Source organism: Propithecus coquereli, unplaced genomic scaffold, assembly GCF_000956105.1.
Source record: "Propithecus coquereli isolate 6110/MARCELLA unplaced genomic scaffold, Pcoq_1.0 Scaffold456, whole genome shotgun sequence".
In the NCBI taxonomy this organism is placed as follows: domain Eukaryota; kingdom Metazoa; phylum Chordata; class Mammalia; order Primates; family Indriidae; genus Propithecus; species Propithecus coquereli.
This window is the reverse complement of record NW_012150352.1, coordinates 930,420-942,292: the sequence shown is the minus strand read 5'-3', so window position 1 is coordinate 942,292 and position 11,873 is coordinate 930,420.

Here is an 11,873-nt window from a genome sequence, read left to right as displayed (position 1 = left end):
GGGCGCGGGCGGCGGGGGCCGGGCCGGGGCGCGCGGGCCGGGCCTCAGAAGGCGCTCCGCCGACCGCCGCGCGGCCCCAGACAAAGGCGGCGCATTCCTGAAGAGGAGGCGGCCCCTGCAGGCGGCCGCGGGGATGGCAGCAGGGCGGGAGCGGGCTGGGGGCGCGGGCTGAGGGCGTGGCGGCCTGGGCTGGCCCGGCCAGCACCGCGAGGGCTTTGTCCCGAGGCCTGGGGATGGGAGGGGCGCCTCAGGCCTCTGCCTGGCCCTCCCCCTTCCTTGCCCCACTAAATCCTGGAGACCCCCGGCCCCCGCGCAGCAGTCCTTGGCTGGAGTGGGATTGCCTCCATTTTCAGTAAGTGAACGGAAGCTCAATGCTTGAGAAAGTTCCAGGGGCCCCCGCCCATCTTTGCAGCCCTCTCTGCCCCATCCCAGGGAGGGGACCCAGGCCTGATCCTGCCCTTCACCCCGCAGGGCCCCCTGCCTCTTCCCTTCCGTGGAACGGGGCCTCCAAACCCGGAAGACTCTCAAGGCCACCTGCTTAGTGTCCCCTACCGTCCACCAAGCCAGCCTCAGCTGTGGGGCCAGGGACCCCAGTGACGACCCCACTGCCACAATTACACATAGGGGTCCCAGCTCCCTCTCCTGGTGGGGGGATCTACCCAGCCTCACAGGTGAGCTCCTGAGTACATCCCGCGATCCCTTGGAAGGCTGCCCTGTACATGGAGAAGCACTGGGACCCAGGCTGGCCAGGCCTGGGCCTCTCCAAGCCCAACTTGCCGGTAAGAGGACCATGTGGATGAGGGACTGGCTGGTGGAGCTGGTGCCAGTGTGGAGGACCCTGACCCAAGGAAGCTGGCTCCTCCCTGTGGCTGGAGTGTCCTGGCTGAGAGCTTGTTACCCTTGTCTGGTGACGGGAAATGGAGAGACCTGGCGACTGGGCAGCCCTGTGTACTCTGCCTCCCACCAGATAAAGCCCCCGACCATGGAGGTGTCCCTGAGGGAGACCACTGCCTTGTCCAGGAAAGCGAGGACCTCCCAGAGCCCCAGCTCCCATCTGAGTGTGGGTGGCAGGCAGCTTCGTGGGGTGCCCATGCTGGACACCCTCTAGCAGGGTGTGAAGGCTGCGCTGCTCAGACTCCTCTGGCTGCTGCTCTGTAGCCCTGACCACGCCTCAGCCTGCTTTGTCCCTGCCGCCCTGTCCCAGCCTTGGTTTTCCAGGCCATTGTGGAGTGCGTCCAGTTCCCAGCCACATGGAAGGTGAGATGGAGCCCAGGTACCCCCAGCCGCTCTGCTCTTGGCCCCAGAAGGGACAGGGTGTGCACCCACCGCTGCCTCCCCAGTCAGTGCTGGCTGCTGAGTGCCACCAGCCTGGCTCCTGCGGTGGCTCAGTCAGTCCTCCCACAGCCACACAGGAGCTTTGTCACCCACTGCACAGACGGGGAATCTGAGGCCATGCTCACAAAGCCTGACGCTGAAGCCAGCACCCTTCCTCTAGGGTCCCTGCATCAACAGCCGCCAGACCGGGAACTGAGCTCTTCCTGCAGGGACACCTCAGGCCAGGAGAAAAGGCGTGTGGCCATCAGCGTGAGACAGGACTAGTGTGGGCCATGCTCAGTCGTAGGCTGCCCTATGCCTGCAGAGGGGCCTTGAGAAGACACTTCCCTGCTGACTGTGCGTGGGGGGCTTTCATGATTAGTGACCCAGAGTTACCCACCGTGGCTGAAGGCTGTAATCCCACCCCCTGTAGGGTCCCCCTTCTACAGCAGCTGGGGCACGGGGTGGGCATCAGAGGGAATGGGGAGCCAGGGCTGCCATGGAGGCTTCTGGCACCGGATCCCTCTCCAGCCGCCAAGCCCGGCTGTTCCTGGCTGTTCTAGGTTGAGGCCTGGGCCTCCACCTGCCCCCAGGTCTGTGCAGTGGGAGCAGGGCCGAGGCCTGCAGAGGGAGCCGGGGCGCTGGGCTGCTGGCAGGTTTCCTGTGCCCGCGGTCAGCACCTTGGCCAGCGCCCTCCCCACTGGAGGCGGGGCCAGACTCTGGGCGTTGGCTGGGGTGAGTAGGTTTGGGCCAGTGCTGAGGGGACTCTTGGGGGGCAGAGGGGTCACAGCATGGGGGACGGAGGACTCTCTGGACAGGTGGCCATGGAGGCATCACTCCCAGGACCTAATGGGCAAGGGAGGGTGGGCAGCTGGCAACTGACGATGGGCCAGTGGGGAGGGCTAGATGGGGCTGGACCCTCTGGTCGAGGGGCACAGCCTGCTCCCTTCCTCTGCCTCTTTCATGGAGTTCATACCATTCGGCTCTTGGGAAGTTCTGGCAGGGTGCTGGGAGGACAGGCCATTTGGCCGTGTAGATGGGAGCTCCCAGGCTTTTGGGACATGTGACCCTGGGGATCAGGAATGAGCTGTGACTGGATAGACCTGTCACACCTGCCTTAGCTGGATCGCAGAGCACACTGGCTTCTGCCTGAATTCATCCCTGTCCCCACACCCACAACACACAGGACACGGCCTCCTGCCAGCCCTCCTGAACCTCCATCTGCTCGAGGGAGGCCTGTTGCTGCCACGGGGCCTCCTCACCTCCCACCCCCACCCAGGACTCAGCCTCCACTACCAGAGTGCGCAGCCTGAGAGGGTCCTGCCTGGCTGTGTGGCCTGGCTCAGTTCTTGCCTTCTCTGAGCTGGGTGCAGCATGTGGCCTCTGGGCATGGTCAGCTGGTCATTGTCCCTCCTTTGTCCACCTTTCCTGTCTCTTGAGAGGACTGTATGGGGCCCTAACATGGCAGTGCAGGATTTTTTGCTCAACACTCCAAGTCCATTCATAGAACCCAGCCTGGGGCAAGGGGACCCTTCCCTGTGGCCAGTCCTGGGCTGGCAGGGACGTGTTTCAGCCTCCTTGGAAGGTGACTGCTTCCAAGGCCTCAGGGAGGCTTGTTTCCATCCTGGAGAGACAGGCCCGTCATGGATTTGCACAGGCGCCTGCGCGGCGCCCACGGACATTCAGATCCTCAGTCCCTCCTAAGGGGTGGGGAAGCAAGGGAACTTGGCCTTTGGTGTGCATGTCCTGGGCCACTCTGGGACAGTGAGGAGAGACCAGGAAGAAGCTCGAAGGTCATGTGGCAAATGTATGCCTGCCGCCCAAGTGTGCCAATGTGACCGACCCTTCCCAGCACTCTGAGTGGGTGGCTAGGGATGTGGCCCAGTGCCAGGGAGCTGGGGGGTGCCGGCCTGCCATCTGCTCTCACCACAGAGGGCGGCTGTGTGCCCGAGGCCCAAAAGGACTCTGCGCCAGGCCTGCTAAGTGCGTCGTCTCATTTGGTGCTGTGATGTAGACATCACTCCCCCCACCCATTTTCCAGATGGGAAACGGAGGTCTGGGGAGAGTTTAGATGGACACACATCCTGGCAGCCCCTCTTGAACCACTCTCTGTCCTGGAAGCCCCTGCTTCCTCCAGAAGCCTGTCACCATCCCCAGCCTTGGGGCTGCAGGGAGTGTCCTGGCCTTTCCTTAGCAGCTCTTTGCCCCCAGGGACTCCCATTCCAAGGAGTCCCTCTGCCCAACTTTGGTGCATATTAAGCCATAATTAATCTGCTTCCTCATTTCTTATTCATCAAAGGCACACACAGCAGCAACCAGGGCTGGTGCAGGGAAGGGGCCAGCAGCCCAACCCTTGGCAGTGTCCCCAAGCCTCCCACTGGGCCAGCCCATCTCCAAATGCCTCCAGCCTCCGCACCGAGCAGGGCCTCCTCCCACAGGATGGCGTCCTGGATTCTGCTGCACCGGGCACGCCCCCTGCCAGGCAGCGTGCACCTCTTGTCTCCTGGAGGCCAGTGGGCTGTGTGCATTGCACAGTGACGGCTCTCACCTCCACCTCCCCAACCCCGGACCAGTCTGGGGTGGGAACCTGGCCAGGAGAGCGGGAGCAACTCAGGCTCGGGGCGACATACAGGGCTGGCACCTGGACCACAAGGCTGGCTCTGCTCCCTTCTCCTGGGTCCCAGAGGAAGGGGGGAGTCCCTAGGGCCTTGGGATGAGCTTGGGGCACGCTTGTGGTCACCAGTGGTACTCAGGGTCCTCTCCCAGGTGGTGCAGCTGAGTTGGTGGCTTCTGTCTGGGCAGGCCAGCCTGGGCTGGAGCTGGGAACAAATAGGACACTTCTGGTCCCTGAGGGCCCAAAGTCTGGTGCAGAAGCCAAACTCCAAGGCAGGGTCCCTGAGCTGTGCCCAAGGCGTCTGCTATAGCTTCCTGCCCCTCCCCCGCCCCTGCAGGGAATGCGGATCCCTCTAGAGCCACCCACCTGGCAGTGACAGCTAAATTGGGAGCTGCTGTTCACACCAGGAGCCCAGCGGGCAGTCAAAATGGGGTCGGGAGGGAGGGGCACCTGCTGAGGGTACCCATGAGCTTCCAGTAGGGCAGGGAAGGCAGGCCTGGGCATAGCCATGGCTGTCAGCTGGGGTGGACAGGGGTGGAGGGCAGGGCAGGCCTTGAAGACCCATCTTGCTGGGGCAGCTCAGGCTCAGGCTTGGTTCTGACCGCTGGCCTGGGATGCCCAGCTGGCCAGTACCCTGCCTTGCTCTTCCCAGGGCTCCTTGGGTCCCTGAGTCCCGTTTCTGGGCCCCGCGATCCATGGGTCATGCAGATTTGTTCCGTTTCCCAGATGGAGGGGCTGAGGGCTCATCTCAGGGTGCCCTACCCGGGACACAGGAGGGCCAGCCTGACTCGGAGCTCAGTGCTCCAACCCAAGGGGAATCATGGAGGCCCCTCCACTCTGTCCACTCACTGCTTTCATCTGATTGCTTTCTCAGTCATTTAGTCACTCAGCAAACACTGTGGGAGTCCACTCCAACCCTACTCCCCTCATGACCACAGGGTACAGGTGGGGAAACTGAGCCCCAGGGAGGAAGGCCTTGCCGTGGGTTCCTCAGTTAGTGATCTCAGAACAAAGGGCATGTCCGAGCCACATGGCCACGTGGAAGCCCAAGGGATGATTGGACAGAGCCCATCTGGCAACTCCCTGGCACCCCACATTCTGCCAGGGTGACTCAGACCAAGCCCTCAGGGCTCTGCGCCCCAGCAAATGGCTCTGCCCGCAAGAGCCATAGGACTGGGAGCTGTGCAGGGTGGGGCCCACAAAGTCCTGACCCCTGCCCGAGCTGATCCCAAACTGAGTCTCACTAGACCCCTTCCCAGGTTATGGGTAGGGAGCAGGGTGGGGCCAGCCCTGGCCCTGTGATGAGACAGGGTCTCTGTGGACGGTCCTGGAGACCAGACTGGGGCTGGGACCACTGGGCATAGGGCCTGAGTTTTTTCTCTTGTCCAAGGGGCGCTGTCACGGGCTTCCTTGGATGGAACTCGAGGCGCACATAGGCGGTGCCTGGAGTGAGGAGGGGGCTCTGAGAAGGCTACAGCAGCCGGCGGGCCTCTGAGACTGGGGTATTTTTAGCCAGGATTCCTGCTGACAGTCCAGGCTGGCCGAGGATTGCTGCCAGCCTGAGAGGCGCTGCTTCCGGCCTGCGTCAGGACATCTGGGGTCTGCCCACCCCCACCTTCTGCTTGGAGCCCCCGCCCCACCAGACCATGCAGCCGACCTGGGCGAGGCTCTCCCAGGGGTCAGCCACAGTGGGAGCCAAGCCCAGGCCTGGGCCCTGGGGTGTGGCTGAGAACAGGCCACTGGGGCTGCCTGTGTCTTGGGTCTTGGGTTCCCAGCTGCCACTCTCAACTGCCCCATGTGAGGCTCAGGTTTCTGGAAGGCTCTGATTGCTGCCCGGCCTCCAGGTTCTCAAGCTAAGGATTCACAGGCTCAGCTTAAGGGCCGACTGGTTGCAGCCTCCCAGCTGCCCAGAGGGCTTCTCTGGAACAAGCGGCCACTCTGTGGCCACTGGCGCCGCTGGGCTATGGGGCTGCTCTGGCTGGTTCTGCAGGGCTAGGCTGGCTCTGAGGTGCGAGTGTGCAGAGGGGCCCACACCTTGGCCTGCAGAGCCTCCCCCAGCTTGGCCTTGACCACCTCTCTTCCCATCCAGAAGTGGGGACATCCGGAAAGAGGGTCTTCTGTGTTGGCCACTCCCTCGGGACACTCCTCTCCCCCAGGCTGCAGGCAGAACCACAGTCCAGCCTCCTCGACAGCACCAAGCCTGTGTACTCCATCTGCTGGACGTGGCTGAGTCCCCAAGAGCAAGGACGAGGGCACAGGTGGATGAGATAGACCCAGATTGGGGCCCAGCACTGGGACCCACAGCCTGTTCTGTAGCCCGGCTGAAGCTCTCACTGCTGGTTCCTTAAATGAATCAAAGGTTTGTTGAAACCAGTTCTGAAGTTCACGGGAAAGAGTAAGCACACAGGGCAGAGTGGCCGTATTGCACCCTAAAGCACATTATGTCCTTAGACCACAGTGACCAGCACATCCATGGACAGTCAGATGACGAGAAAGTCCAGAAAGAAGTTCAAACACAGACAAGAGAAAGGGAAGGTCAAATCTGGAATGAAAAGGTGGAATATTCAATAAATAATTCTGAATATACAATCAACATCTGGCTTTAGGACAACTAAATTGGTGTGGGTGGTAAAACTCAGATTCCTACCTCACTCCTTGAAGCTAAAGTAAGTTCCAAATGGAGAAAAGATTTAAAAAGTAAAAATGAAACCATGAAACCACTAGAAGAAAGCATGGAATAAAAAAAATTATAATCTTGAATCATTCTAAGAATTATACAAAACCCAGAAGCCATAAAGTAGAAGACGGATATATCAACCTCAAAAATAAAAGGCAGATGCATGGAGGGAAAAAACCAAAACAAAAAGATAAACAACGATGTGTAAAGATATTGGCAACTAATCTCACAAAGGGCTATTTTTGGTTTTATATACAAATCAGTAAGAAAAAGACCAACAGCCCAAGAGCAAAATGGGCAGAGACATGAGATAAAGCAGTGAAACGATGCTGAACTCTGCTGGAAATAAGAAAGGTGGAATTTTAAGTCCCAGTGCCATGCAGTCCTCCGACCTGTGGGGCGGCAGCGTTTGTCAAGGCGGGGGATCCCCGTGGGGGCCGGGGCGCCCGCAGATGTGGCCAGGGGTGTCATGTAGCTGGAGATGGGAGAGGAGGAGACAGGGATCCATTCGAAACACCAAAGAAAGTATATTTTAAAGTAAAACAACTGACACCCATCTGTTTCGCTGCTACCAATGCGGCGGTGGGCAGGCTGTAGCGGCCATCCTGCCACCCAGGTCTGGCGCCCAGTTCTCCTGTCGCCTGCCCACACTCTTTGTCTTCATTAGCGCCCTGTTACCACAGGCCTGCTTTAATTAGTCTCATGTCCGGCTGCTCAGGAGCATCTCCAGGTTCCACGGGGGTGGGGTAGGGTCGGGGGGCAGAGGCCTTGCTTGGCCCCTAGGGCCTCTTGGGGGCCCCAACCACGGATCCACTGCCCCCGCTCATTGGCTGTGGTCATGAATGCCCAATCCATGTTGTCTCACCCCAGCCGTCCCCATCTGTCACAGGCCACCAGCAAAGCCCAGGCCTCCCACAGACATGGCTCTGGGCAGTACCTTTGCCTTCCCAGCCTCAGTTTCCCTGATGGTGAAATGGGGTGAGAACTACTTCCTAGGAGGGAGAATATGCAGGAATGGGGAGGGAGGGAGACATGAGGGGAGAAGTGCCCCTGAGGGTGTCCTGGGGTGGGACAGAGTAGGGGGAGGAGTGTGGGGGAAAGGGAGGAGGAGTAGGGGGAGGAGTGGGAGGAATATGGAGGAATTGGGAGGAGCAGTGGGGGGAGGAGGAGTGGGGGGAGCGGTAGGAGAAGGAGTGTGGGGGAAGGGGAGGAGGAGTAGGAGGTGGAGTGGGAGGAGGATGGGAGGAGTTGGGGAGGAGTATGGGGGAAGGTGAGGAGGAGTGGGAGGAGGAGGAGTGGGAAGAGGCACAGTGACAGCTGGCGGGATTGCCCCAGAACCCTCTGCACCTGCGGGTCTGGAAGCCCCTCTGTGGGCCCTGAGGTGCAGGCCTTTCCCCTGGCCCTGCCCCACTGGGCTCTAGGACAGGGCGACTCTGTGGGGGGAGCCTTATGGTCTGGGTAGGGACGTGTTGCCCTGCAGCACCTGACTGCACCTAAAGTGGGAAAAGGCCCTGTCACCTGCCTGCCGGGGGGTGTGGTCGAGGCAGCAGCCCCTCCACATCACAGTGGAGGACTCTGAGGCCCAGAAGTGCGTCTCTAGCTCCCGGAGTAAAGAGGGGATGGGGCATCTCATGGTGGCGGGAGCAGCCAGAGGCCTCGCTGGCCAAACACACTTCTGTGTCCCCTTGTTTTGGGGGCATTTCGGTGACCGAGAGTCAGATCCCGGAACAGAAAAAGGGCCTCAGGTGAGAACTGCGGAAACTCATGTGGAGTCTGGGCCTGAGCGGGCGGTGGCGCAGCCTTGGCTCCTGCACTGCGACTTGCCAGCGTGAGACGCTGGCAGGAGGGAACCTGGCTGTGTGGTGTATGGCAGCTCTCGGTACTGCCTTCTCAACTTTTCTGTAAATATAAAACTGTTCTAAAATTAAAAAGTTTATTTTACAAAAAAGGACGGACTTGTTGGCAAAAATCCAGGATATGTAGAACCAAGCCGTAGCGCCCAGGCCCAGCCTGGCACACTCCGAAGGGCTCTGCCTAGCGGTGGGAGGCCTGGCGGGTTTGTTCCCTCTGTCTGTCCTGCTCGGGTGTGGCGGTGGGCTTTGAGTTAGGCTGGGTCTTACCCTGCCAAGGGCACCCCTGCACCCAAGACCTGGCCCAGCTCTGGCTCCCTGTGGGCTGAGGTCAGCCCTGCCCTCACGGGTACCCCGTGTACAGACGGCTGATGGAGGAGGGGCTTGGCCCATCGGAGCTCTTGGTGGGTCAGGGTGGAGGCCTCGGACCGAGCTGGCCCTCTCCTGCTTGGCTGCGGCTGCGTCTCCGGGCCTCTCTGGCCTCCTTTAGTTCCTCTGCAGAAAGTAGAGTGTGGCAGGGGACTCCCTGCCCTGAAGGTCAGACAAGCCAAGAACGAAGCCCTACACTATCACCTGAACTCTTCCTGCTGAGCGGCTGCCTCACTCTGGGTAGGGTCCCCTTGATAGAATAGCCATCATCTAACTCTGTGGCAGAACAGGGACAACGGCAGCTCAGACACCAGCCCTCGGCCAAGGTTGCTGAGGTGGGACAGGGGTCCAGGCCAGTGAGGGCGGGCGCAAGGCCAGGCCCCACAGAGACAGCCTGGGGTGCAGCCAGCTCTGCTGCCTCTCCCTGGCTTCCTTCCCTCTAACCTGTAACTCCCAGGAAGTCCCTGAGGGGCCCAGCTGAGTGGCAGGCCTGCCCTGGGACCAGGAAGCAGGTCTGGGATTGGCCACTCTCACCAGGATCCTGGGTTGGAGCTGGGGAGCAGGGTCTCCCCAAAGAAATGGGGTGTCCTGTTCCCGGGCCCGGCACAGAGCCCTGCCCCCCAGATACCTGTAGACATTTGCTAAGAGTGGACTCCTGTTTCCATTACACAGGAGAGGAAACTGAGGCTCAAAGTAGTCCCAGACCCTAGATGGCTGCCTCTCCCTCTGCCACGCCAGGACAGGTGGGAGGAGGCAGCTGTAACCAGAAAATTCTGCTGTGGATTTTTCCAGTTGCATGAGTCTGAGGACGTGATAAAAGGGTAGATTGTGGGGAGATTAAAAGTATGAGTGGTACACAGGACGGGAAGCGGAGGAACCTCAAAGACCCCACTATGCTTCCGACGGGTGACTCAGAGACAGCTCCAACACACAGAGTACACGGAGTTTGGAGGGGACAGGCTCTGTCTCTGGATTACGCACCTCGTGCAGCTGGTCCCAAATCTCGGCTGCCAGTCCTGGGCCATCCTGTGCTGGGGTACACTCTGGAGCCTCAGAGACCCTGTCTGCTCCCAGGCAGGAAGTGGCCCTCTGTACGGATGGCAGATTGGGCCTCAGGGAGGGAAGTGCATCTTCAGAGGGCACTCGCTGTCTGCCAGCTGCTCATCAGCGCCCTCTGTGTGCTGCAGAGTGACCAAGGGGAGCCGGCTCTCCCCAGGAACCAACCGTGCCTCAGTTTCCCTCAGCATATCAAACTTTGAATTAAATCCCTATAAAAGCACGCCTGTTCCCAGGGTGGGGCTGAGAGTCGGCCACCCACATCAGAGTGAGAATTAGTGGGTACGCTAGCCCTGGCAGGGGCTACATTTGGCTAGATGGAGAAGAGGAGGAGGCAGCACCCGCTGGGCTTGGGCAACCGTCTCGGCTGCCCCCGCCCAGGCCCACCAGGAGAGGAGGGAAGCCTTGAAGTGCCAGGCCTTTGAATCGCTCATCTCCATAGCAACGCGTGGGCACAAAGGGCCGGGCCAGCAAGCAGGCAGCGGCCACGAAAGGCTGGGAAGAGGAAGGGAATCTTTTATTTATGGGGAGGGAGCGTCAGGAGACCAGCTGTGCCCATGCTCATGGCCAGGCCGTGGTCTTGAGGCCCTGCTCCCTGCCCTGTATGCAGCTAGGGCCCCTGAGCAGCACCCACCCTGCACACCGCTGACCCACCCAGCCTGGCCAGGAGTGTGGGCAAATGAGGGGGGGCACCCAGGCTGGGTAGCGACCCCAGAGGACCCCTGGGAGAGAAAGGTCCCCTGCCATCCACCATACCTCAGTCTCCGTGGCTTACGCACCCAGGCAGTTGCCATGCTGAGAGCCCGCAGGACCCGCAATGAGGAAGTGGGACCCGAGCCAGTCCTGCAGAGATAGAACTCAGGCGGAGGCTGCTCCCACAGGCTTTAAAGAAGGGCCTTGTAGGAGAGGCGGCTAGAAGGAGCCAGACGTGAGCAGTAAGAGCCACAGGTGCAAAAGCCCTGAGGCCAGAGCTGGCAGTACCTGAGGACAGGCAGGAAAGCGGGAGCTCGAGGGGCAGGCCCTGTTGGGCACAGGCAGCCGCCCCATGCCACCTGGCCACAGCCGCTCACCTCGGATGGGGGGCCTTGGGCCTGGGTGCTGTGGGTCCCACTGGCTGTGCGTGAGGCCACCTGCCAGCCCCACCTCCCCCAGGCTGCTACCTTCCATGCTCACACCCCGCTCCCTGAGCCCCCAGACACAGGAGATGGCACCTGCGATGCCACGGGTGGGGGATTCTGACCCAGACCTGGAAGCAGTGCAGAAATTTCATTTCCTTTTTCAAAATATCTGAGCCAGATTGAAAGGAGAGAGTGAGAAGAGAAAGAGAGAGAAACACCCACCACAGGCCCCGGCCCCTCCCAGCCTGCATCTCCTTTCTTGGAAAATGCCTAAAATGGGGCGATATTTATGAAATTGGGGGAAGTGAATTGGAAATTCAAAGCCAACACGTACACTGCACGTGTGTGGTTTTGAGCCGAGGTGGGATGAAATGAGGTCCTAGGTGCCAGTGAGGAGCCCAGTTGCTGGGGCTGGGAGCCGCTGGGGAGATACTGTGTTTCCTCTGGCCGGATCTGGGCTGCCTGGGAAGCTGCGAGCCTCTCAGGGACCCAGGGCGCCTCGAGCCCAAGTCCAATAGGCTAAGTCTGAGCTCTCATCGCCCCCCACAACACTGGGGGAGATGGCCTCCCCATGCCCACCTCTGCCCCTCTGCCCCAAGCCTGTCTGTCCCTCTCCATGCGCTGTCCTCAGGGTCAGTTTTATCTCCAGCTGAGCCCTGTGCTGGGGGAGGGAGGGCTCCGGGGGACTGCGCAGGGCCGAGGCGAGGAGGGACTCTGTCAGGCCAGGGGCCATGGGCACAGAGCTGCACACGGGAGGGAGGAGCCAAGGTGGGCAGGGCAGCCTCTCCACAGATACCGTTCTGGAAACAACCCGGCCTCCCGGTCCCACAGCTGGGATGCCTGGGCCCAGGGAGCCTGGGTGACGGTCCCCGACA